Source organism: Eretmochelys imbricata, chromosome 21 (assembly GCF_965152235.1).
Source record: "Eretmochelys imbricata isolate rEreImb1 chromosome 21, rEreImb1.hap1, whole genome shotgun sequence".
Classification (NCBI taxonomy): domain Eukaryota; kingdom Metazoa; phylum Chordata; order Testudines; family Cheloniidae; genus Eretmochelys; species Eretmochelys imbricata.
The window spans coordinates 3,914,057-3,938,707 of record NC_135592.1 but is presented as its reverse complement, the minus strand read 5'-3'; the positions used below and the strand labels follow the sequence as shown (position 1 = coordinate 3,938,707).

The window sequence follows — 24,651 nt, the reverse complement described above, 5'->3', positions numbered from 1 at the left end:
GCTATCATATTGCTGATAAGAACCCATAAATATAATAAATAATTTTTAAAAACCCATTATATAGTTTCCTAACTCTGCACTGATGTAAAATTACAGAAGATATTAGGAAAAAGAAAGAACGAATAGAGAGACACCCTTCCATACTTCCCTGGATAAGGAGTGCTGTATAACTCTTCCACCCCAGGGAAAGGCCAGAGTTGGGGAAAACATGCATCACCACTTTGTAAATAGAAGCCTTTCTTCAAGGTTCCATAGTGAAAATGCCATATGAAAATGTTCAGTAATTCCAGCTGGCCAACTAGGTAGTAAAGCAGAGCAATGAGACTCTTGGGGTAATAATCAAGCCTTGGTCAGAGTTCTGCAAATGCTCCAGAACAGTTTTTGCAAATATTTGTTTGAACAAAAGCTGCAAATTAGCTTAATATACAGAACACTCTCTATTCACTCATCCTGACCACTAATGCAACCGAGCTGTTGTGTTCAAAAGCATTTGGGGGAGAAATCGTGAATACTTGTGCAGACAGGTACTCCAACGTGAATATTCTCAAAAAAATGTTTATTTCCAGGAGTCCTAGTACAAGTGACGTTTCCAATGGCAATCTTGCTTGCTATTTTTGGAATTGGGAATCAATTCCCATCCTACCGGGGGGAAACCTAGACAATACCATGCTGAAAATAATAAAGACCAGTGGAAAGCACTGGAGGTTGTTAGAGGGATTCTAACAGCGTTTATTAGCATTTCCACTATGATTCTCAATCCAACACCTTTTGGCAGCACTGAAGTCATTTAAAACATTTTTGAAAGCTTTCTTTACATCACCCAATTTATTTAAAAGCCTTTTCAATTCCTCTCTGTGCAAGAAGCTGTTTATCCGAAGGCCACTGCAAACATCTCCCTTATGGCTACTACCACTTATTGCTGTGAGCATTATTTTTTTTTTTTAATGATGCCAATACTTCTTCACTGCAAAGGGCTGAACTTCTTGTGTACTTGATGGTCCAAACTCCCACTGTCAAATGCTGTATCAATGTAACATGTCAGCTGCAGCAGAGTGCCAGCTACTCTCTCTGCAAAACCTGAGGGTTGGGGGAGGGGAAGGAAGAACTGGAGGTAAACCAGAGAACTCTGAGAGTTCCAGTGTGGCAATGCTGGAAAGTCAGCAGCAATCGATATGGGTGATGGGCCTGGGAGCCTCACAGAGCACTAAAGGTCGGAGATGGTGGGGCAGACAGTGGTGTAGCTTTGTGCAACGTAGGAAAGTTTCTACAGATCTCTGGCAGCTGCACACTCCAAGTCAAGCTCCTACTAGCCACTAGCTCTATAATCCTGACGATCAGTCCAAAAAACCTTTGACAAGCTGGATCTTGAAGAAAAAACCACCCTGACAACATTTATATTTGCATAAACATTATACAATCCATTCTGTGCCATCTCTGTTGCTACAGAGTGCTGAGCCTAGACAATTGCTAAAAATGCCAGTAAATGGATTTAATTTTGGTGGGAAGCATTCCACTGCAATAGTTCCTGAAGGCAGGATGAGAAGCAGCTCAATGGGGAAATCAGTAATAAAAAGTTTCTTCTGTTGCACTACCATTGCAGACCTGACTTGGAGAGACACTCACATTTAGAGGGAGAATCCAGTGTCCAGGACCCATTCAGTTCTAGGTCTCCTTGCCAGTGAAGGGGCAGGCTGTGGACATTTCTGATGGGGTCACTTCTCCACTAGAATGTTGACAGAGACCAAAAACTAATTTCAAAGATGGTGTTCAGCAGCCACTGAACTTATATATCGCCATGCTGTCAATCACTGTTTCTGAAATAGGAGCTAGTCTTCCCCATTTTCTCCCGGGTGCCTGCTGACTTTGTTTCCAGAACATACACACACATGCATATTTCATCTGGGATACTAAGTTTCTCTCTTGAAAGAGCATCGCTTCCTTTTGCCTGTTAGTCGCAGTGGGAAAGTTTGCTCGCAGTGTCTCCAACTCTTTGAAGATAATTCATACACTGCTCAACAGCTATAATAATGTAGATAAAAATTACAACGATTCGAGCACTAAACGTTAAAAACATCTGTATTTTATAAAACTAATAAATCACACACAGTTAGATTGCAACTTCTGGCTAAATCTGGATAATTGGGTGCAACTTCTTCTCCCAAAAAAAGAAGGAGTGCACTTGAAAGAAGTCAATACATTAAAAATCATTGAATCAGCAAAGAACTTTGAAGAGTCTGATGAACCTATTTGACATACTAGGATTCACCCATAGTTCTTTATCATGTGTTAGAAATGAAGTTGCTCTGAAGTGACCTCTTTTTCTTTCTTTTTTTTAATGAGTCCACTATTTCGCTAACATAAACAGGAACAATTTCTTTTATTAAAGTCTCTGGATTGTAGTCATTGTCCTTTTGGGGAGCTCATTGTGTGTTGGCAAAGGTTTCATACCTGAATGAGATAGTTTTGACAGCAACAATCCATGCTTGGTTTGTACATTTATATCAGGTAACTGCACTCCTATGTATACCAGTGCACATGCATCTAACCAGTTTGCACACACAGATGGGATTTTTTGATGGAGTAAATGAGTGTTTTCACATTTTTGAGGGTGCATCCATTCTACTCTCATCTAACCCTGCATTTCCTTTCAAAAAGCCAAAACAACAGCAACACAAAAGGTTAGGCCAAGATATTAGCTATAATATTGGTGATATTATACACATTAAAAGGATGGTGTGGGTCTAGTTAGAAAAAGAACAGGAGTCCAGTTTGCTGAGTTATAGTCTATACGAATAGGGCAGTAACCCTTTAAATGGTTGTAAGCCTTTTAGCGATGCTTACCCTGTTCCGTGTTTTAGAAACCACAAGAAACCAGACAAAGTAATAATATGTGTAGGCCTTGCATGTTTGTGTATAATCAGTAAATGTGGTTACTAGGGACCCAGGTGGTTTCTTAATCCTCTAGAGCCTCATTCATTGTGTCATCTTGGACAACTTCTTTAACTTCATTTAGCCTCAGCTTCTACATCTGTATAATGGGGATAGTTATAATTACCTGTTGTGAGCCTTATTTCATGTTTCTGAAATGTTTTGAGATCTGCAGATTGAAGCTACTAGAGAAGACAGTGATAAGTTAATGGATGGATGATAAATGCAGTTAACAAAATGTAAAAATTGCCAATGCCAGGTCTTCTACGAGGATTGCACATATGATGCCTTTCTTCATACCTGAGGTCATGGATTCAGTTTTTGTAAGCAAAAATACCAAACAAAGGGAGGAATGGAATGGAAATTTGCTTCCATTTAGCCAGGACTGGGGTTTTATGTGGAAAATGCCCCACCCCTTTTCTACCCGAGAATCAGCAGGTGTGTAACTCCCAGGGGGCTGCTGCTCAAAGGGAGATCTTCACTGTCAAGCTGATTGGTGATATATTTCAGTGAGTAGATTGCTGCAAGCAAGGGAGGAGGTAGGTTTGTAAAGGAAGGAAGGAAAGAAGGAGATTAAACCCTGATCAAAATCTGTGGTTCTCTGTGCTGAGGGGAAAGAGGAGTTATGAAAAGCACTTGAGAAAACCATAGTAGCAGGTACGAAAATGAGTGAAAAGAGAATAGGACGAACTAAGAAATCCCCAACCCCTCACCCATTTCTAGAACTGAACTTCACAGGGGTTCTGCAATGGTAGGATTCTTTCCAGTACTGGGTGGGGGCCAGAACTGGGGCCAGAATCCAATGTGGTGAAATACTTGCAGAAAAGCTCCACTCAGAGTACTTCTGGCTCAAGCAGAATCAGGACATATCAAACCCCTCTATTTGATACAGGAGTGGAAAGACTGGAAGGGAATAAAACAGGGACCCAGTTTTCAGAAGCGCTGAGAAGCAAAACTCCACTGGAAGCCAATGAAAACTGTGGGCTCCAAATGCTTCTAAGGTGTCGTTTTCACAATTGGAGGAAAGCAACATGATTTTATATTTGTGTGCTCACCAGTGTTCTGCATTCTGGAAACGGTTATACAGTGGCAGATGGCAACTTATGCTTTTAATAATTCTTTGTGATCTTAGGCACATTCATAAAATCGTATGCTGAATGACACTGGAATTTCAAGAGAAACGTCCATACTGTTGGATTGTCATCAAAAGGGTGAACCACAGTGATCTCACCGTGGAAGAATTACAGCTTTTGTGCATGGCTGTGCACATACTCATCACTGAGTGGCATTTATTAAACACTAACTATAATTGACTCAGCCAAAAACTCACAACCTTGTGTACTCCCGTCATGTGGTCAGAGAGTAAACAGCACTAAGCCTGATGCTTGAGCAGATCTTGCAAAACATTCTCTCTCCCTTCTCAGTCATGAGATTCCTTCAGAAATATCATGCCGTGTTGTCATCTCTGAAGGTAACGAGAGTTCATAAAGGTCTTGGAGAGCCTTGTGGAATTGGAACTGATTCAGTTTCTCGCTGATCTCGCTGATTCTACAGTACATTTAATAGATGTAAACACCCTATCACCTGTGGGCGAACACTTTTCACAAAACAGTCACTCCATTCCTGTCCTCTCAGTCCTTGTCCTCAAAGGAAACCTGCACAATACCTTCAAAAGACGAGCCTGGAGCCTTAAAAAATCAGAATTTTGCTAGAAACTAAAAATCATGCACTCAATAAAGACACTGGGTTTGTGGTGCATTACAACAATCTGTAACCCACTAACCCTCCTTTGTCCTATGACTGCAGAGGTGTTAACTGCTCACTTCACCTTGAATGGTCTCTTGAACAGGTCTTAACTCCTTATGCTTAACAATCTGTTCTACATTGTATTTAGCTGAGGACCTTTCCCAGACCTGAAGAAGAGCTTCATGTAAGCTTGAAAGCTTGTCTCTTTCATGAACAAAAGTTGGTCCAGTAAAATTACCTAACCCACCTTCTCTATTTAATAGACAGGCAATTATTTCATGTATAGGGGGACTGATTTTCAAAGCAGACCTCCATTTCGGGACACAATTTCATATCCACAATTTTGGACATAAAATTTAGCTAGGATTTTCCTCAGACATTCCTTGTGGTACAAAATGGAGGCCTACTTTGAAAATCAGGTCCATCATGACCCCAAAATATACATAAGGTGTGAATAACCACAAGTATAGACAGTGTGATGTAACTTCCTAGGTCACGGAACCAAATGGAATTGACCCATGTTCCAGGTGGGAGGAAGTTCTAACAAAAAAACAAACCAAAACCATATGAACCTACACAACTATAACTAACTGCAGCTGCTGATCACCATAATGGATTTCACATTGGGGAGGACATCATGCAGTACTATATCAGAGATCTATGAGTACTAAGAAAAAATAAAGTAAGTGCCCTATGAATACAGGAAGTGAATAAATTAAAGCCACAAAATTCAAGATCTGAATATTTCAAAAGCCCCATGCTTGCTTCCAACTTCCAAAAAGTTTGGGGTGTGTTTAGATGTGGCATTTTCATTCAACCAGGGACCAGCAACATGTCTGTACATGGAATAAATAAGATCTAGATATGAGTTTGAATTTCAAACCACTCCCAGGTTTTAGGGCTGCTTGGATCTGGGCTATATCTCATAGGTTTGTGTGCATTCAGGCTATTTACACTGGCAGAATTGGAGATAGAAAAGCTTGGAAGCATGTGTAGGTTTCGATAAAATAGTACTAGAGAGGAGCAAACTCATTCTGCTCAGTACCAAATCCATTCAAACACAGAGGGTTTGAAAGTTCATTTCATGCTCAAAAAGTGGTGCTGGAACAATTTTTATAGTGGAGATACTGAAAGTGGAAATCATGTATTTGGGTTGTTATTACTATGTCAAGTCAGGGGGTGTGGCAAAACCCCCATCACCCCTAGTTCCAGCACCTATGTGCTCAAATGTTATCAGGTTTGTGTTCTGATTCAGAAAGGGGGTAAAAAAAGGAGATAAAGACAGGGAGTGGAAAAGTCTAATGAACTAATAAATACAGCATATACGGCGCATGAGGTGCCCTGCTTGAGCACCCGAGCTTCGAGAGAGGGAGGGTCTTCTGACCTAATTTACAGCACAGGCAGCCCTACTGAAAAGAAAACAGTTTGTTTTTTTTAAAAGCTGACTCACCCTTGAGGGGGGAAATAAATCATGAGATTAAATTACAGCAGAGAAAGTTTTCCAAACTCAAATTACCTTTGCAACTTTCCCTTCTCCCCACTTTAATGGTTTTGTATTGAAAAATGAAAGAATGCATGGTATTATACAATAACAGTTGAGTTTTGCTTTGAATTTTGAGGTTCATTCAACCCCCAAACCTGGATTTGCAAGGGTAACTAAGCACAGACAGAATGAAAACAAAGCTAATGTTCACACAAATCAGAGAAACTGAAACCACCAGCAGACTTTCAACTCTTTTAACTTACATTGCTTGACAACCCTGTTGAAATGACTGCCTTTCAGCTGAAATAATTATCTTTAATGAGTTGTAATGAAGGTCTGGACTGATTTCAAATTGACTTTATTCAAGGCTTTTTGATCAGAGTTGATCAGAAAGGTGGTGGTAGTGCTGGTGGGAAAATTGTGAACATTTTCATAAAATTTCATGTCTGTTTTTCATCAGAATTGCATTTTCTTTAACATATTCTGATCAACTCTATTCTTCATTCCTCCTCTTCTCACTAGTCTTCACCACTCAAATGTTGCACGAGATAGTAGTATAAATATACTCTACATAATCCAGTATAGCAATATATAATACATCTTATTGATTAGAATCTTGATCATTGCCTTTCAATTCTTCATTAGCACAGCTGGACACTGAGAATACTGCCTTCTAAAGCACCACCTCTTACACTCACAACTGCTGGTCAGATAACTGTACCGGCCAGGGGATTTCTACAGAGGACCATTGGAAAGTTAGAAACGTATCTTGTGAGTTTCACAGGGAGATATTCATCCAGCTGGGACTGCTGCTGGTGACTCCCAGAGCCAGCAGTGAAACTAAAACTTCTGTTGCTAAGAAGTGCCAAGGGACCAGACCTAAGAACAGCTGCCAGTGATCAATTAGTAGCAGCAAGTTTAATGTAGACACAAGAGGCACTGTGTGTTGGCAATGAATAGGAAGCTTTAACTGGAACCAAGTCTGCAAATGCAGAGCAGTGTCTCAGTAATTCAGAGTGCACATGGTTCTCATTGCTTGATCTGAGAAAGCACATCAAGAATGAAAACCCACTTCCCCCATTTTAAGTAAGACAATGGGCCTGGTTCATCATCAGCGATGTAGAACTACTGACTTCAATGTACTTACAGTAGGGATGAATTTAATATTGTGGGGCCAATCCTCAGATGGTGTAAATCCATTGAAGTCCACAGAGCTACACCAATTTACAAAAGCTACAAAAGGATCAGGCCCTTCATCTCAGCATCTGGACATTTCAGTTGATAACAATGAGAACCTCAATAATTGTGTAATATTTCACAAACAAATATGAGCGGGACAGTGATCAGCAAATAGTAGCTTCTTACCAAAAAGTTAACAAGTAAAATAAAAATATCAATCGGCAGTTAACTACACCACTAATTTTCTGAGATGTCCTAAAGCAAGCTACAAGCAACATATATACATGTCATTGTACTCAAGTCTGGAATGTGTCCCAGTCTGGATTAGGACACAACTCTTCAACATCTCATAGCTTCACTACACTGAGTGAACAGAGGGTTTCCCAGACACTATTGCAATTTAGTGAGATGGAAGCTTCTTACATGAAATCATAACTTTTAGTAGATAATCATCAGGATAAGAGGAAAAAATACTCTTATCTTTAGTTCAGATCTTATACTAGAGGTAACAGAATTTTCTAAGGTGTTTTTAAATGTTTTATTTCAAATCCAAGTGTTACATTACAGAGCAACATTATGGTATGAGAAAAATCCAGGTTGTTCTTTTTAGTCATGCTCATTTTTCTTTAAACTGCTTTGTTTGATAATGAGGTTTTATTAATATGTTTGATTTAACCATGAGATCCAGCTACTGAAGTGTATTTATAATGTGATTCTAAATAACACTGAATGTGCTTCATGGTGAGCTACCTTAATTGAGTTTATAAATGTGCTCTGAATTCATTATGGTTTATAAACTGCTTAAAAGTGCATGATGCAACAATAACTTAATATTTTCTAATAGTCTTCAATAAATACATCCTACGTGCTTTTTTTCCAAAGGAGACTTAGTTGAGTTCCATTTCCCAGGTAAAAAGAAAAGGAGTACTTGTACATTGTAAGGAGAGTGATCACTTTAGATAAGCTATTGCCAGCAGGAGAGTGGGGTGGGAGGAGGTATTTTTTCATGCTTTGTGTGTATGAAAGGTCTTCTACACTTTCCACAGTATGCATCCGATGAAGTGAGCTGTAGCTCACGAAAGCTTATGCTCAAATAAATTGGTTAGTCTCTAAGGTGCCACAAGTACTCCTTTTCTTTTTGCGAATACAGACTAACACGGCTGTTACTCTGAAACATTTTCCAGGTAATTTCTTTCCTTGCTCTATGGGTTACTGAGGTATGGAAAAGGTTTCATGAGACTGACTAGCATCTTATGGCATTCTTAGCAGGTTGTGTGATACAACCAGTGGTGTGATTACACTAGTGCAAACCCCTAACACAGTCAGGATAAACCATTCCGAGCCACAATTTTCATTAGTGCAGTTAAGCCCAGCTTTAAGCAGGGCTCAAATGCAAATGGGCAGAAATGATAATTTAAGGCAATTTGCCCTGTCTACAGTAGGAGCTTGCACAGGTGCACCTAGATGCAATAACTACAGTCTGTGTGCAAAAGGGCCCATTAGTCAATACCAAAGCTCCCACTGTCTTCAAAGGCAGGAGGATTGGGCCCTGTATATAACTCACCAATGCTAGAGTTATTAGTGATATCTGGAAGAGCACCTCCACATGAGAAGAAGTCTGTCCAATCCCTACTGGCTCAGCCAACAGGAGCCTCTCTTGCTGTTAGTGCATCAGGGCCACTTCAGTGTGTGAAGGATTAAGCTCTTGGTGGGGATTGCAGGATTTGACCCCTCCTTGAATTTATTTATTAAGTTCCTTTCTGTGGCACTTAGCTGTTTTTCGTTTAGACATTAGTAACTAGAGACTCTGCACACTGACATGTGTCACCGAGATGCTGCCAGGAGCCCTCCGGTCAGCTTGTTTCTATTGATCCCAGTTTCACTGGTGGCTTACGAGAGAAGTCATTAGGTACCGGTAACGATTGTGCACTAAAAGGATTACCTCTTAAAACCACGAGAATCAATGGAAAAATCATTCTGCTAAAAGTTCCATTGATAACTTAAGACTCTGAATACTCAATGGTATTGTTTACCACTTTAACATCTAACATTTTTCTTTTTAATTACCCAGTGAATTAAAAACTTCTGAAACTACTTAATTACTAGATTTACACTTAACAAAAGGTTCGATTGTAATTATAGGTTGTCAGTTTTTTTAAAAAAATTCTAATTCCAAATAATTGAATCAAAAACATACTTGAGCGTTATAACTAGAACTTAGGTGTCTGCTTTGACATCAAAATTTGTTTTATTGCTTTCTGTAAGGAAGAGGCATAAGAAAACATGGTTTCCTTAGATGTTGTTAAAGTCTAAAAGTATGATTACAGTAGAACCTACAGCCCCTGACCAAGGATCAGGTCCCCAGTGTGCTAGACCCTGGACAGAAATATAATAAAAAGGCAGTCCCCATCCCAAAGATCTTACAACTTATTCATTTATTGAGACAGCAACAGGTAGCTCAAACAAAGAGTCAGGGGAAGACAGCGGGGTAAACAGTGAAACCATACTAAATAGCTCATCTAGTAGCATTTTCCATACCCTCCCTAGCCTTTGTTGATTGATTTGTAGCCATCATGGCAGAGGTGATTTTTAAGGAGGGATTTGAGAGAGGACAATCCATGGCTTTGTGGATTTTTACAGGGAACTCCTCCCAAACACAGAGGGCAGCATGTTTATGATGGTCTCATGAGAGAAGAAAGCTTCTTAATACCATAATGCCACATGTTCATACTCAGTCGAGAAGTTTTCTTGCTGACAGTTTTTGACTTGAATCGGTGTATTTCAAAGGAGAGAACCACTTGAAACAAGGCATGTAAATCTGAGGGAACACTGATGAGCAGTGCAGAAACCATCAATTTTAAAAGAGTGACTCTGATCTAGTGATCTGTTTGAAATTCCTAGAGAGAGGAAGCTGAACAAAGCTCCAGAGGCTGGATACAAAGGTAAACAGTGCAGCTGTTCAGCAAAATGATCAAACCAAACACAGAAAAATACATATTTGAGAGGGATACAGCTGTCTACCCCTAGATGCCGCAGAAAAGAGATTGGGATTATTTTGTGTGTTGGGAGGTCTGGGTGAGGATTTCTGTGGCTTCGCCTCCCACTAATAAAGCACAACTCTGTTAAATAGCATTTGATCATTCTGATCTTGGACTTTTTAAAACAATTCAGCATGACTTAAATTCTTCAGACGCAGCCCTACAGAATTCTGGTATCTCCTATAAGGTACTGAGTCTCCCATTGATTTTAACAATTTGAAGGATTCAGGCCTTTGTTTGTTAACTTAGGGTAACTTTGGATTTTTTTTCTGCTTGCTTGTAAAGCCTATCAAGTCTTGTTTGTTGTCCTTGCTTTTGTGGCAGAACTCCTTGGATGGCTGGAATGGAAGACCTATCATCGCCCAGCTGTAGATACTTGCACAAAGAGAGCCTTTATTCCACATGTGTTAGGCTTTGGAGTTAAAGGGTGTTAAACAAATGAAAAAGTAGCGTTTTAAACCATCTAAATAAAAATTCCTCCCTGTTTTCAGTTGCTCAAGTTTAAGTGTCTTCTGGTGTCATACTCTTTCTGGTTCTTTAGTCCTCCAGCAAAAAATGGAAGTCAGGTTTTGCTGGATTTGATTCTCCTACTAATCTTAATTTAAACAAATTACAGAGTAACAGCCGTGTTAGTCTGTATTCGCAACAAGAAAAGGAGTACTTGTGGTACCTTACAGACTAACCAATTTATTTGAGCATGAGCTTTCGTGAGCTACAGCTCACTTCATTGGAAGCTCACTTCAAGCTTATGCTCAAATAAATTGGTTAGTCTCTAAGGTGCCACAAGTACTCCTTTTCTTTAAACAAATTAGTATCAGATACATTTTTCCTGAGTTACCTTGATGTAAATGAGAGGAGAGTCGAGCTTAATATTTGTCATTTAAAAAAAGAGACAGAGAGAGAGAAACATTTTTCCTGGAAAATAAGTCTTTCAGGCCTTCTTTTTTTCCATAATAAAGAAGCAAAGAAAAGGCACAAACAGAATTGTTTTCCCTTGATACAGTTGTTTTCACTATTAGCAATGTTTTTTTGGAAGACATCAGTCTAGCCATGTGCTGTGTAGGCAGATGGTTATAGGAAAGTGATGGGGGACAGAAACAAAATGAAAAATCTTGCAAAAGAAACGGCGGGCCAGGGAGAAATAATAATAATGAGAAAAAATGTCACATTAAAATTTCAGAGCAGCAGCAGCTGCTGCTACCTCCGCCTGGAGGCTGAATGGAGCCAGACAATAGCTAAGGAAGCGTGTTGCTTCTTGTGAGCATTCCTGTGGCAGAGACAAGCCCGAACAACCACGGGAAAATTCCATCCTCTTGCAAACCTTACCTCCCCATGCTTGATTGTCTCTGACTTTGCTGTTAAAAATAAAATAAATAAATAAATAAAACAATACACAGGTGTTGCTAATGTGGCCTCTTCCCTTTTGCCTTGTAATTACTCTGGGTCCCTTTGGAAGGCTCAGACTAATGCTGCAGCACCTTTTAGGTCTGGATAAAAGCTGGACCTGTGATGAGGTAAGCCAGACCTCTGACAGCATAGCAAGCTGGGGCGCAATGCTTCTGCCATGAGTAATTCTTATTTCCATGAGTGGTTCCATTGACTTCAATGGAGCCATTAGTGTGAATAAGGACCAGGTAGGTACATGAACAAAAGTTTGCTCACTCTCATCTCCTCCTAGCTTCTGGGTGTATGTAAAGAAAGTCAGCAGGGGAGGAGAATGGGGAGTGTTTGCAAATGCCCATGAAAATCTGAGGACAATAAAACATGAGACTCGCCATTACTTCTAGTTGCGGCGTTTTTCCATGTGATTCTTTACAGACCCTTTTGCTCTCCACTTCTCTGCTATGAAAAATAAATATATTTTCATGTCTCTTTTCAGCTCCCACTCAGAGTTTGCCTGATCCTTACTCAAGCATTACCTTGAATGAGAGTATTATCTCAGTAAAGACTAAGGAGGGACTGAGCCAGGGCCCCATTGTTGTGGTGCTTCCTACTCAGTGTCTGTGTCTTTTCCTCCCTTCCCCATCTCTTTTTCTGTCTGCATGGCCCAGTGGCTTCCTCTGTAGACATACAAATCAAGCAGCATTAAGAATGGTAATGTGCTGCAGTGCCTCCCGCCATAGGGTGATCCTCCAAAAGTGCTACAGATTGGCAGCGTTACCATCTGCTGGCTGTTGGGTGGCCCATGAGAAACAACTCCCTGGGTTCCAGTTCAGTTCGTAGGGGACAGGTGTATACATAGTACAAACTGGCCTTGTGAATGGTAGTCTCATTATGCAGGCCATGGAGATGGTAGTACTTTGTGCAGATTGTGGTTGGAACACATTAGTGGGGCTGTGTGATGGGTCATGTCCATATAGCACCTTCCCACTGGATAAAGAGAGGATCTCCATCTCCAGGGCTGTATTGGCCCAGGCTCTTTTCACCAGCACTAACTGGCTGCTTATAAACAAACACGGGAATGTGATCCCATCCCAGAGGTGACATAGAGAGAGTTACTTTTCATTTCCACAGCTCTCTTGGCTTCTGAATTTGGAGAATGTGTATTATACTCCAGCTTGGAGGCCACATTTCCAGGTTGCAGAGTAACAGCCGTGTTAGTCTGTATTCGCAAAAAGAAAAGGAGTACTTGTGGCACCTTAGAGACTAACCAATTTATTTGAGCATGAGCTTTCGTGAGCTACAGCTCACTTCATCGGATGCATATCGTGGAAACTGCAGCAGACTTTATATACACACAGAGAATATGAAACAATACCTCCTCCCACCCCACTGTCCTGCTGGTAATAGCTTATCTAAAGTGATCATCAAGTTGGGCCATTTCCAGCACAAATCCAGGTTTTCTCACCCTCCACCCCCCCGCGCACACAAATTCACTCTCCTGCTGGATAGCCATGACCTATATGGGAATGTGGTATATGGACATGGCTATCCAGCAGGAGAGTGAATTTGTGTGCGCGGGGGGGTGGAGGGTGAGAAAACCTGGATTTGTGCTGGAAATGGCCCAACTTGATGATCACTTTAGATAAGCTATTACCAGCAGGACAGTGGGGTGGGAGGAGGTATTGTTTCATATTCTCTGTGTGTATATAAAGTCTGCTGCAGTTTCCACGATATGCATCCGATGAAGTGAGCTGTAGCTCACGAAAGCTCATGCTCAAATAAATTGGTTAGTCTCTAAGGTGCCACAAGTACTCCTTTTCTATTTCCAGGTTGGTGTAATACAATGGAGCTGCACCATTGGTGAATTTGTGCATTCAGATTACAGCTATCTTGCTGCAAAGCATTTCACTGATGTGTTAGGGCAGAACACGGACACTACTCCATGAACTGCAGTAAACTTGAAGAAGATTTTGAGGGAAAGCGTTTTCACGCTCAGAACTTCGGTGAATAGCTGACTGTAGCTGTACAGTAGTAACAAACCTTCAGACTGAGTACAGCTTTACCAATTATGATAGTAACAGTGGTACTATCATTTTTTTAAAAAAAATTGAAATTAAAAGGAATTATTTATACAAAATGTTCACCATTTTTGACCAGTGAGAGAAATGGTTATATTTTATTTAACTTTGAAATTTCAAATTTTGAGTTTAAAAAGTCAGGAAAAAAGTGTGAAAATTTTATGAATTTTCACTCTCCTTTTTCCATCAGGTTTATTAGCATAGCACCTAGATATTATGGGGATAGATACCTTGTAATAGTTACAGATAGAACAGAAAGACAGAAAAAGCAGACAATGATAAGGAAAAACCAGAAAATATCCATTTTGGTTTAGTTCCATCAAGCACCCAAAAGTTAGGATGCTTATCTGAACTATTCAAAATTTAGTAAGCTTTAAAAAGCCACCAAAAAGCTCATGATGAAAGACTTTCCATCAGATTTCTGGCATTTTCACTTCTGCCAAAGGTAATGATAAAGCTAGAATGCATTTTGGTAGTATATCTGTGTTTCCCCATCCAGGCTCTGCGGGAAGCCAGAAGTGCTGAAAAAGTAAAACAAGAAATGAACATTTTAACTTGCAGAAGGAAGAGGGACGGGAGTAAAAAACAAACAAACAAACAAAAAAACTCTGGCTCAAATTCAGTTCTAAAAATGGGCAAACAGAAGCTTAGAGGGTTCTTATTTTCTCCAAACTGGTTTGCCCATCTCTCATTCTTAAATAAAGCAATAATTTTAAGGTACAGGTAATGCCGCTCCTTCTCTACCAAACAGTTGTAATCCTTTGTTACTACAGACAACCTCTTCCCCTAGCCTCTCATAACTGATGGGCCCCAAGATAATCCTAAACAGTGAGTGTAAGTCAATGTAAGTCAAGAAGGGTGGATTTATAGTATATTAACTATATTACTACATGTGTAATTAACCCACACACAAATCTGGGTGTAATAATATATTAGCCATTACTCAAGGAGCTTATGCATGCCAGCTAACTGCAGCATGGCTTTCCTCTGAAGTTCTCCAGTGAGTGAATTTCAAAAACACAATGTCCCTGAGGAATCTGGTACAGAATCTCTCCAATAGCAGGGTGAACTCATCTTTGCATATTTCATTGAAAATCTGGGGTTGGTAGGGAAGAATGCTGGGAGAAGTAGAGAGATGGATAGAGAGAGTAAGCATAAAATGGCTCAGTTCCACAGATCTCTCTTCAGATCTCCTTCCAATCTTCACATGCTGAGCTGACGAGATGAACTGGAGCTGGGATTTTGTTTTCCCCTTTTGCCTTCACAGAAATTTAGAATGTGCCACCAGATGCTCATTCGTTCCAGAGTGGAATGAATAATAGTTTCCTTGTTCCCACATGAAGGCCTCCGATGCCTGGCGTGTGCTAACACCATGGGAATCTAAAGTTTCTCGTGGCCAGTCTATAGAGAGACTAACAATCCAGTAAAACTCCTGATTGGGCCCGTTGGTAAAAAAAACCAACAAACATGGTCTTTGTCCTTGCTTTTCTGTAGTCCTTCCTCTCTAAGCAAACCCCACCCGCATTCCCATGGATGTGATATCTATTATCATAAAGAGCACGAGGCCATTCTTGCTCACAATTTCAGTGCTAGCTCTGCCTTACTGTGCTTCTGTAGCCATCATCATATGGCATCTGTAGAGCAGCAAGACCAGAGCATTGCTACAGCATGCCATTGTTCTGACAGCACGCTGCCTGAAAAAGCCATACGTTCAGACTCATTGCTTTATATTTCTTTACAAAGAAAACACACACAGTGGAAGCTCATAAAGTGTCTGCTCATTCTTATGTTGCTTCAAAACCAAGAGGCTAGTAAATCATTTCTGAACAGGATGCTTTATGCTTTTGTGCCTCTAACACGTATTATGTGAGAATTAATAAGTGATGGGACTTGTGAGATGAAAAGCAGGGAGATCCATAGGGCAGATGATGGAGAGGCGTAATTTAACAAGTCAATGAAAAAGGACATTAAATCATGGTTAAATTATACTGGCATTCACCAAAAGCTTTCCTCACATTAAAATGCTTTTCATAAAATATTGAACTTCCTTTCTTCAGTGACAAATGAAGGCTCCTGCAAGCCAAAAGCAGAAAAGGCATTGGACAGGAGCCTTATTTTTCATTACACGAAAGACAGCGCCCCGCACCTTCTGATCATACATGAAAACCCTTTTCTAGAGAGATCAGTCCTTAGGGTAGGATCAGGAGACAACTGTACTCTCTTCTACAGCTTAGCTTTAAACTTCCTAGGTTATGTCCTCCCCGCAACCTCCCATAATTTTGAGCACTTGACTAATGTGGAGATCCATAGCTCTTTCTTTCAGGTTGCCATGTCTCCTCTATTCCCTGAATCCTTGGTGTTGGGTTCCCTTCCTTCCATAGAAAAGTCAAGCTTTTGCTTTTACTTTGCAGGCACTCCACATTTCCGAATCGCACTTACACCTCAGTCCTCATCTCCACCAACACTCCTCTCTGATCTGTCCATGACTCTCTCTCCTGCCCTGACAGCTCCCTTGTGACTTTTCTCCTTTGTTCATCTTCCACCTCCCATTCCTGACAGCCTCTCTGTTGATCTACCGTCCCTCTCATCCCGTTAAAAATACTCGCAAACCCCCTTCTCCACATGCCTTTGTTCACATTTGTATCCTTTAGTATCCCCACTCCAGGCAGAGACCCTGCTTTCTGTCTGCCACTTCTGACTGATTATAAAGGCTCATGCACACCTATAGGGACATACAAGTGATCATCACAGCAATGCAAAATAGCACAGTCTTGTGCAATGTTTCTCAATGATGGGTCCATGGACTGGCACCAGTCCCTGAGCTCTCCCTGAAACAGTTTAGGAAGGCAGCAAGCTGGTCCCTGGTATCAAGAAGGTTGAGAAACATTGGTCTAGTGGATAGGCCAAGGGACTGGGAGTCAGATGACCTGGGTTTTAGTCACAACTCAACCACTGATTTGTTATGTGACCTTTGACAAGTCACTTCACCTCTCTGTGGCTCTGTTGACCCTCCTGCTCTTCGTCTAATACACTGTAAAGCTCTTCAGGAGAGAGAAGTATAGATACAAGGCTCAGCACAATGGGGCCCTGATCTTGACTGGTGCTTGTAGGCACCTCATGTAATATAAATGATAGGAAATGCAAATCTACTCCAGCCTTTCCAGGTTGTTCAGATATTAGACTTAGCATGATAGAATGACATAATGCATGGAAAGTAATTTATCAGTTTAATTGCAGAGCTATAGGAGAGCAAGGTATCATTATCATTGGTAGTCGTAGTTTATTTGTTAGTGACTACATTCAGTTATGTGATGTTTTATTCATTTTGTGAAATCCACCATTGTGCATTATTTATGCCCTCATGATAGGTCTTAACTGGTACGCAGGCCATGCAGGCCCTCTACACAGGGGTGAATGTCACCTTAATGGAACTTCAGAAGATTTTTCACATGGAAGACTGGTCCATAGGACAATGAAGAGGAGAGGAATCTAAAAGGTTTGGGGTAATGGAACTGTGCACTTGCCTCTCACTGAAGGACAGTTAGTTTCAAATCCTTGCTCAGATTACAAGTACTTAGAGGAAAATTTGCATAGGGTAAACAGATGAAAATAGAGCTCCACTTAAGCAGGAATAAACAGATTTCAAACCACTGAGTTCCTGTGCAGACCATACTGCTGGTCTCAAACATATTATAGAACAAAGTGTGGAGTGGCAATCACCTCATGTGTTAAATGTTATAGATTTCCAGAATGTTTCTGACTGCCTACATAGAGACAGTCTTTGGAATATTATGGAGTACCAGCCAAAATCATTAGAATAATCAAGCATCCGGATGATAATGCTGAATGTGGAGTCAATGATGGTGACAACATCAGCCAATGGTTTGCAGTGAAAGCTGGGGAAAGGGCAAGAGTGTATCATGTCCCCACTCTTATTTGCACTGGTCATGGGCTATGTCTTAAAGAAAGTAACCACAGAAGGCAACTAAAGAATTTCATGGATGAATGATAAAGCACATTTGGATGACCTCATTTTTGCTGATGAGATAGTCCTGCTTAATTCAACACATCACTTAATGGAAGAAAAGACCCAGCTTTTGGCAGACACAGCAAAACAAGTTGGTTTGTTCATCATCAAAGGGAAGACAAAATATATGGCTATCACTATCCCAAAATAACCACCAGAGTAGACAGCGAAACACTACTAGTAGTCACTCATTTTACCTGTCTAGGGAATGAGATGTGCAATGATGGTGAGACCATGCTAGATGTAAAGCAACAAATATCAAAAGCCAAAAACAACTTTCATAAACTTGAAAATATTTGGAAAAGTAGCATGATTGGCCCTGATACAAAAATACACATTTTTAACACCAGCATCATGTCTGTCCTCCATTATGGAGTAGAGTCTTGGAAATATACCATGAAAATTGATAAGAAGATCAGCTTATTTCAAAGTAAATGCCTGTGGAAGATCTTGAGAGTCCATTGGACAGAGTTTCTTGCAACTTCAGAAAGTCTAAGATAAGCAGACCAACCTAAAGCATCAAACATGGTAAGAGGATGATGATGGGCATATTTAGGATTGACTTTAAATATGACACCAACACAATTTCCCCAGCAGGTGATAATATGGACACCACTTGGGAAGAGAAAAAGAGGGCAATCTAGACAAATTTTATGCAGAACAATAAAGAAAGAAGCCCAATCCATCAACATGACACTGCACAAGACTGAAATAAATGGCAGAGACTGGTGGTTACCCAATGCAGCTCAGGAAGGAAGGAAAAAGAAAAGAAAAAGAGAGAAACAGATGTTTCAAATGAGGAGATGAAATACATAGGCTTCCTAGCATCCATGGGTAAAACTTCCTGGGCTAGCTCCTCAAATGGTGTAAATTAACATAACTGTTGAGTTCAGTGCAGCTGTGCTGATATACACCAGCTGAGGATCTGGCCCTTGAGTTCAGTACAGTTATTCTCCATTTCCACCTGTTTAAGTGCATGCAGAATCCAGCTCTCTACTTACACAGTGCATGCTGAAGTCTGGAGCAAAATGGCCTAGCACTAAAATTCTATCTTATATCACATCATTTTAATACTTTTCTTATTCCTGTTAAAGCTCATGGTAAAAAGTAATCTCTGTCTCACAAAGACTTGTTTTGCATTTTGAGACCTGGGGGAATTAGAAGGGGCTAAGTAATTACCGGGAAACTTCTATGAGTCGAATAGAAATGGACTAAATAGGCAGAAAGCCGTACAATGCATTGAGATAAGGAAACTAAAGTTAGGGAAATGGCTAAAAGAGATAGCCTAACCATTATCTGGGCTGCAGCTCATTTTGAATTGATTTGGATATTTTTCTAAAATAAAATATTGTGTTTAAAACTGTCAGCTCTAAAGTGCTAGGTCACGTTTGTAAATCAAAATTTCCCTTGGCCCTTAGGGGAAGAAACTTGCCTCAGCTCAGATCTTCTAACCTAATTATGGATATATTTTTCACTTGGATCCTTATTTGAATTTCACATTCATTTGTAATTAAATTCAGACATCTCCGTTGTTGGCCACATCCACTGAAAGACTCAAGGAGATGGGAGGGACTAACATTGACATAAGCATTGAAATTCAGAATCAAGATGCATTTTGATGTCATATGACGAGTTGAACAGAGAAACAGAAACATACTTGGCTCTGGAATAAGAGGGAATGGCTGCCTTATGCCCAGGGACCCAATGGGCACCGAACTATCATCTGTCAGAATGTGAGCTTTTGGAATAGCAATAATTTAACAGGAGACTCAGGGTCAGAATTTGTAAGTGGAGTGAGCGTGCAAGGAGAGTGTGACAAGGAAACAAAGAAACACAGCACCTAGAAAAGGAAAGCCTGTCTTGTGATTATGCCTCTAAACTTGAACCCAGCTGCTCCAGGTTTGAGTTCCAGCTCTGCTATGTCCTGGGTGGCCTCAGAAAATCACACTCACATTGATTTCAGATCTATGCCTCAGTTCCTCTTCTTTAAAATGGAGAATGGTAACACGCCTTTCTCCCTTCCTTCGTCTGTCATGTCAATATAAATGGTAAGCTCTTCAGGGCGGGAGTTGTGTCTTTGTACAGCATCTACCACAAGGTGCCTATCTTGGCTGGGGCCGCTAGATTCTACTCTAATAGAAATAATGAACAATAACAAACACCTAGAATCTCTACCTATTGGCTAAATCACTACTGCACTTCGAGAGGGATCAAGGGCCAGATTCTGATCTCCATTACACTGGTGTAAATGTAAAGCAACTCCACTGACTTTAGTTACTCCTGCTTTACATTCACCAAGCGAACAGAAATCAGAACCTGGCACCAGGAGAAGGATAAAGCTAAAATTTTATAGCTACAGGTATCTGAAAAGTCATCACCTATAGGTATGAGGGCAGTTCCCTTCAGCAGTTCATATAGGAGTTTATTACAAATTGTCACTTTATATATAGAGACAGAGAGAAAGAAAATTCTTTCTCCTTATTTGAAAAGAGACAGAAGCTGGGCCCTACAGGCAAATGCAATGAAAGATCATCCATCTCCACATCAAAATGAGACAATGGCTTTTTATTATTATTTTATTTCAGAAGGTTCTGTGCAGGCAGAGGCTTGTTGAGGTCTCAGCATGAAAGTTATTCTTGCTTCTTTGAAAGGTGCTCGTCAATGTGTGATTGTGGATGAAGGGGAAATGACAGCAGACGTGACTTAGGAGAGATGCCCGTGTCCTCATGATGTACTTGGATGGGCGCAAATAGTAGATCTATCAGTGCAAATATTACCAACACCACAGACAAAAATATGGTCCTGATGGCCCAACAGGGGGATCTCACACAGACCTGTCCATGTTCCACAATTGCTTTCACTAACTCCTCCCAGGTTGGAACCCCTCCTCCTTCCAATGATGGTGTTATGTTGCAATTATTTATATAACCACAAAAAGAGGAGGATGAATTGTCAATGGAAGGTTCCCCACAAGGGAATTGGAAAACACTCACCAAAGATAAATGAAAAAAAAATTATCACATGATTTGGACTGGATTGGGGATATGCAAAATAAAATAAAATAAAATTAAATTAAATTAAAAAAAAATTAAAAGAAATGCACTGTTTTCCTACACAGATTTACTGCATTCTCAGGGAATTTCAGTTCCCAGACATGATGAGAGCTGTGTGGAACTTTTATGATGCAACCTCAAATTAGGCAAAATGCAACTTTTTCTACACTCTCAGTCCTAGGGCCACATTCAGTGATGTTCTCTGGCTGCTTGGTGACACACATTAACTTAAAACTACTTAAGACTACTTTGCATTGCCAAAGCAGCCCGATCACATCAATGAAACAGGTCACCTATTTGCAAATGTTTGAGAAGTTGGGCCTGAATTTTGATTAAAATGGAGGCTAAGTTTCAAGTGAGCCTGGGCCAGTTTATGGTTTCAGATGGCAATCTCAGCTGAGTCCAAGTCTGTAACTCAAAGTGCAATTCAAGAGACTCTAAAAACATTTTAAAAGTAAGGTGAGGTTTTAAAACGTGCTCCTTCAGACCTTCCTCTGCTTCCTTTGAAGTCAATTGGAGTTTAGTACCAATGGAAACAGTTAGGCCAACACCAGGCACTTATGAAAATCCCATCCTATGTTTTTAATCAACAGTAATCCTCCCCAGATTCTCGTGATCTGGCTGAGGTTCCAAAATTAATAGTGCAGCCATGGGATTTTTATCTAGGGAACACAGGCGTTGCCACAGAGGATTGGACTATCATGAAGTCTGATGCTCAGCCTCTGAAAGTGGTTATTACCTGGTGCTTCATACAAAGGCATTCCTACTTTAATGAACGTGGCTAATTGTAATAAATTAATTAAATAATAATAATACCTAGCTCTTATATAGCACTATTCATTAGTATATCTCAAAGCACTTTACTGAAGAGGTCAGTATCATTCTCCCAACAAATGGAGAAACTGAGGCACAGAGACAGGCCGTGCCTTGCCCTAAGTCACCCGACAGGCCAACAGCAGAGTCAGAAATACAAAACACACGTCCTGAGTTCCACTCCAGTGTTCTACCCAGCAGACCACGCTGCCTATGAAAGGAATTCCGTCCTGAAGGGAATTTGAAATCTCAGTTATATTTTTCTTAGGAGTCAACTAAGACATGAATACAGAATTTTAAGGACTGAAATTCACACCCCTGCAGAGGTCCAACCCAAGGCCTATACAGCACTTTAGCTCTATTTAGCCCCTATTTCGAGGGCTTACATTGGACTTAATTGGTGCATTGGCCTTGCACAGCGGTGAGTTTCACCCAAATGAGCATTTACAATTGTTCAAAGCTGCTGTAGAGGATGATGGATTTTTTTAGTTCCCTTCACTGCAGGCTTCAACAGACACAGCTGAAATAAAGTTCTTTCACTCGAGGGCAGAAGAAAACTTACAAGGGTTTAATTTTAAAGCAAGTTATTTGTAAGGGGAGATCATCTATTATTGAGGGTAAAATGCCGGGAGGAGAGCACTAAATGGCATCAGAGATTTATATGCTTTGTAAATTCTGCAATTTCATTACTTTCCATGTTGAATATTGAGGCAGTAATATCTCATTAGTGGCTGTGGCTGCCTGTATCTTCTCCTTATTGTGGTAAGGTGTTTTAAAAGGACTTGTAAAGGACTGAATCATGAAATAGTTGGGCCTAAATTTTCTATAAAGAACCACAGCATGGCATCTAAATCTTTCTCTGACCCCTGGAATTTTTATATTCAGGTCAATGAAAATTGCATTGACAAGTCTGAGGGTAGAATTAAAGACTCACAAAATTAAGAAAACCAGCCACATTCTTAGGCCTGCCCTGTTACCTAAGAACATGTGTAATGCCCTGATCCACAGTGAACAGCAGCTTGCAGCCTGAGAGCCTGGCTCTTTAGCACAAGCTGTAGATATCCCCGCTGTCAAACACAATGGTGATTGTCACAAATGCTCTGTATTGCCACACAGGGACCTATCTTTCATTCCCAGCCTCACTCACTGGCCCAGAGTCTATTTGAGAGCCCTGTGAGACAAGGACCCGATTCAGCAGAGCACTTAGGCACATACTCATCATTAAGCCCATACACAGGGATGAAATGTAAGTGCTGGAAGCTAGGCACTCTGTATATGCTTTACTGAGGATATGTCTACACGACAGCTGCTACAACGGTGCAGCTCTTCCGCTGTCACGTGGTAGCACAGATGCTTCCTACATTGATGGAAGGGGATTTTCCATCAATCCACCTCTTCAAGAGGCAACAGCTAGGTCGACAGAAGAATTCTTCCACCGTTAGGTCGACCTAGCGACGTCACACAAGGTGTGAATATTTTCACAGCCCTGAGAGACATAGCTAGGTCAATTTAACTTTTTATTGTACACCGGGCCTGAACCAGGGCCTGTGTGTATTCAGCACTTGGGCTGAAGAAAGGGAGTGCCTCATATTGTTCACCAGCGAGCCTTGCAGTCAATTAAGGGACCCTTGTAGTATTCACTTCCAAAAAGAGTCCACTCTGCTTTCCCAGACTCAGACCAACTCTCCGCCCAGAAGCCAACTGCAGGATAAGGGCTTTAGGTAGCAAGTCCAGATGGTTGCAATGCTGGGCATGAAGAATGGAATAAAGTAATTACAAAATTTGAGGGAGGGAACTCTGACAGGAACTGATTTATTTATAGAGATTTCTATGGCTTCCATTGCTATAGTGTAAATGCAACAGACCCTGGTAAAGAAATCTGAGTGATTGTCAATGATATTGTTAGTATCTGCTGCCTATTGCTGAGCTCCATAAGGATCCATTGCCTGTCTAGAAGACATGTGCAGGCATCCAGAAGGAGCACAGGGACAGCCCTCACTCTCTGTTACTCATATTTATGCTGAATTGCTTGTCTCCCTTGTTTAATTATGGTGTGTTATACAGATTTAAACACAGTCAAACTTCAATAAGGTCCTTAGGAGCAAAAAAAACTTTTGATTAAAATAAATTAGAGGGTGGGGCTTTTTAATTAAGCAGAGCACATTTATCATAACTGCAGAGGATGTATTAGACATAGGATTGTAGCTACTGTTTAAATTCTTTCCTTCCGTTTGGTTTAGCATTCAGACACAGTACTTACAAGCAGATATTATTGCACTTATTGCACTCAGCAATACTCATTTTAGAAAGTTTTGGGAGGCAGGAATTCAAGCAGAAAATCTCTGGTAAATTATTGAAATTAACTATCTTTGGGGGCGGGGGGGAAGCTCTCTAAGATTCTAACTAACATTTCCATCCTGCAGAGACATGTTCTGATTTTTGCATCAGAAGCTGGTGCCTAACACTTGATTTTTACAATCCAACACAGACCATATTTGCTTGGAGTTTTCATGACAAGTGGGGCTGAAATTTAGGAGCTTTATGATACATTTTTACTGCACGGTTCCATTTTATCGCACCAACATTTTCCTAAGGTGTTGTAACAATTGCCCATTGTTCTATCTTCAGTTTTCAGTGGGGCAATTCCAAATGAATTAGCAGCTTTATACTGTATCTGTCAAGAAGAGAAACATATCCCAGGCCCCAGAGACTAAAATGTGTTGTGCTATCATCAGCATCTCACTGAAACTTTAAAAGCATCACTCTTCCCACTTTTGAAGGAGGCTCACAGTCATGAGAAAATAAGCAATATATAGGGAAAACGTAATAGTAAAAAGTCTAGCACCCCTTTTAAAAGTACCAATCCTTCCACTCTAGCCACGCTGGTATCTCTGAAGGTTGTGACTCTGCTTGCTTTAACAAT

At 40.5% G+C, this 24,651-nt stretch overlaps 1 long non-coding RNA gene across 4 annotated transcripts in view; it reads right to left on the bottom strand.

Moving 5' to 3' along the window:
* The window catches only part of LOC144278198 (uncharacterized), a 132,133-nt gene that overhangs the window by 24,765 nt on the left and 82,717 nt on the right, over nt 1-24,651 (bottom strand). For 3 of the 4 annotated variants that reach the window (XR_013348539.1, XR_013348540.1, XR_013348542.1), the window contains exon 5: nt 14,016-14,356. The exons of the other annotated variant lie outside the window; for it this stretch is intronic. This is a non-coding gene — a long non-coding RNA (uncharacterized LOC144278198). Of the gene's footprint in view, nt 1-14,015; nt 14,357-24,651 lie in introns of those variants that run through there. 4 annotated transcript variants of the gene reach the window in all.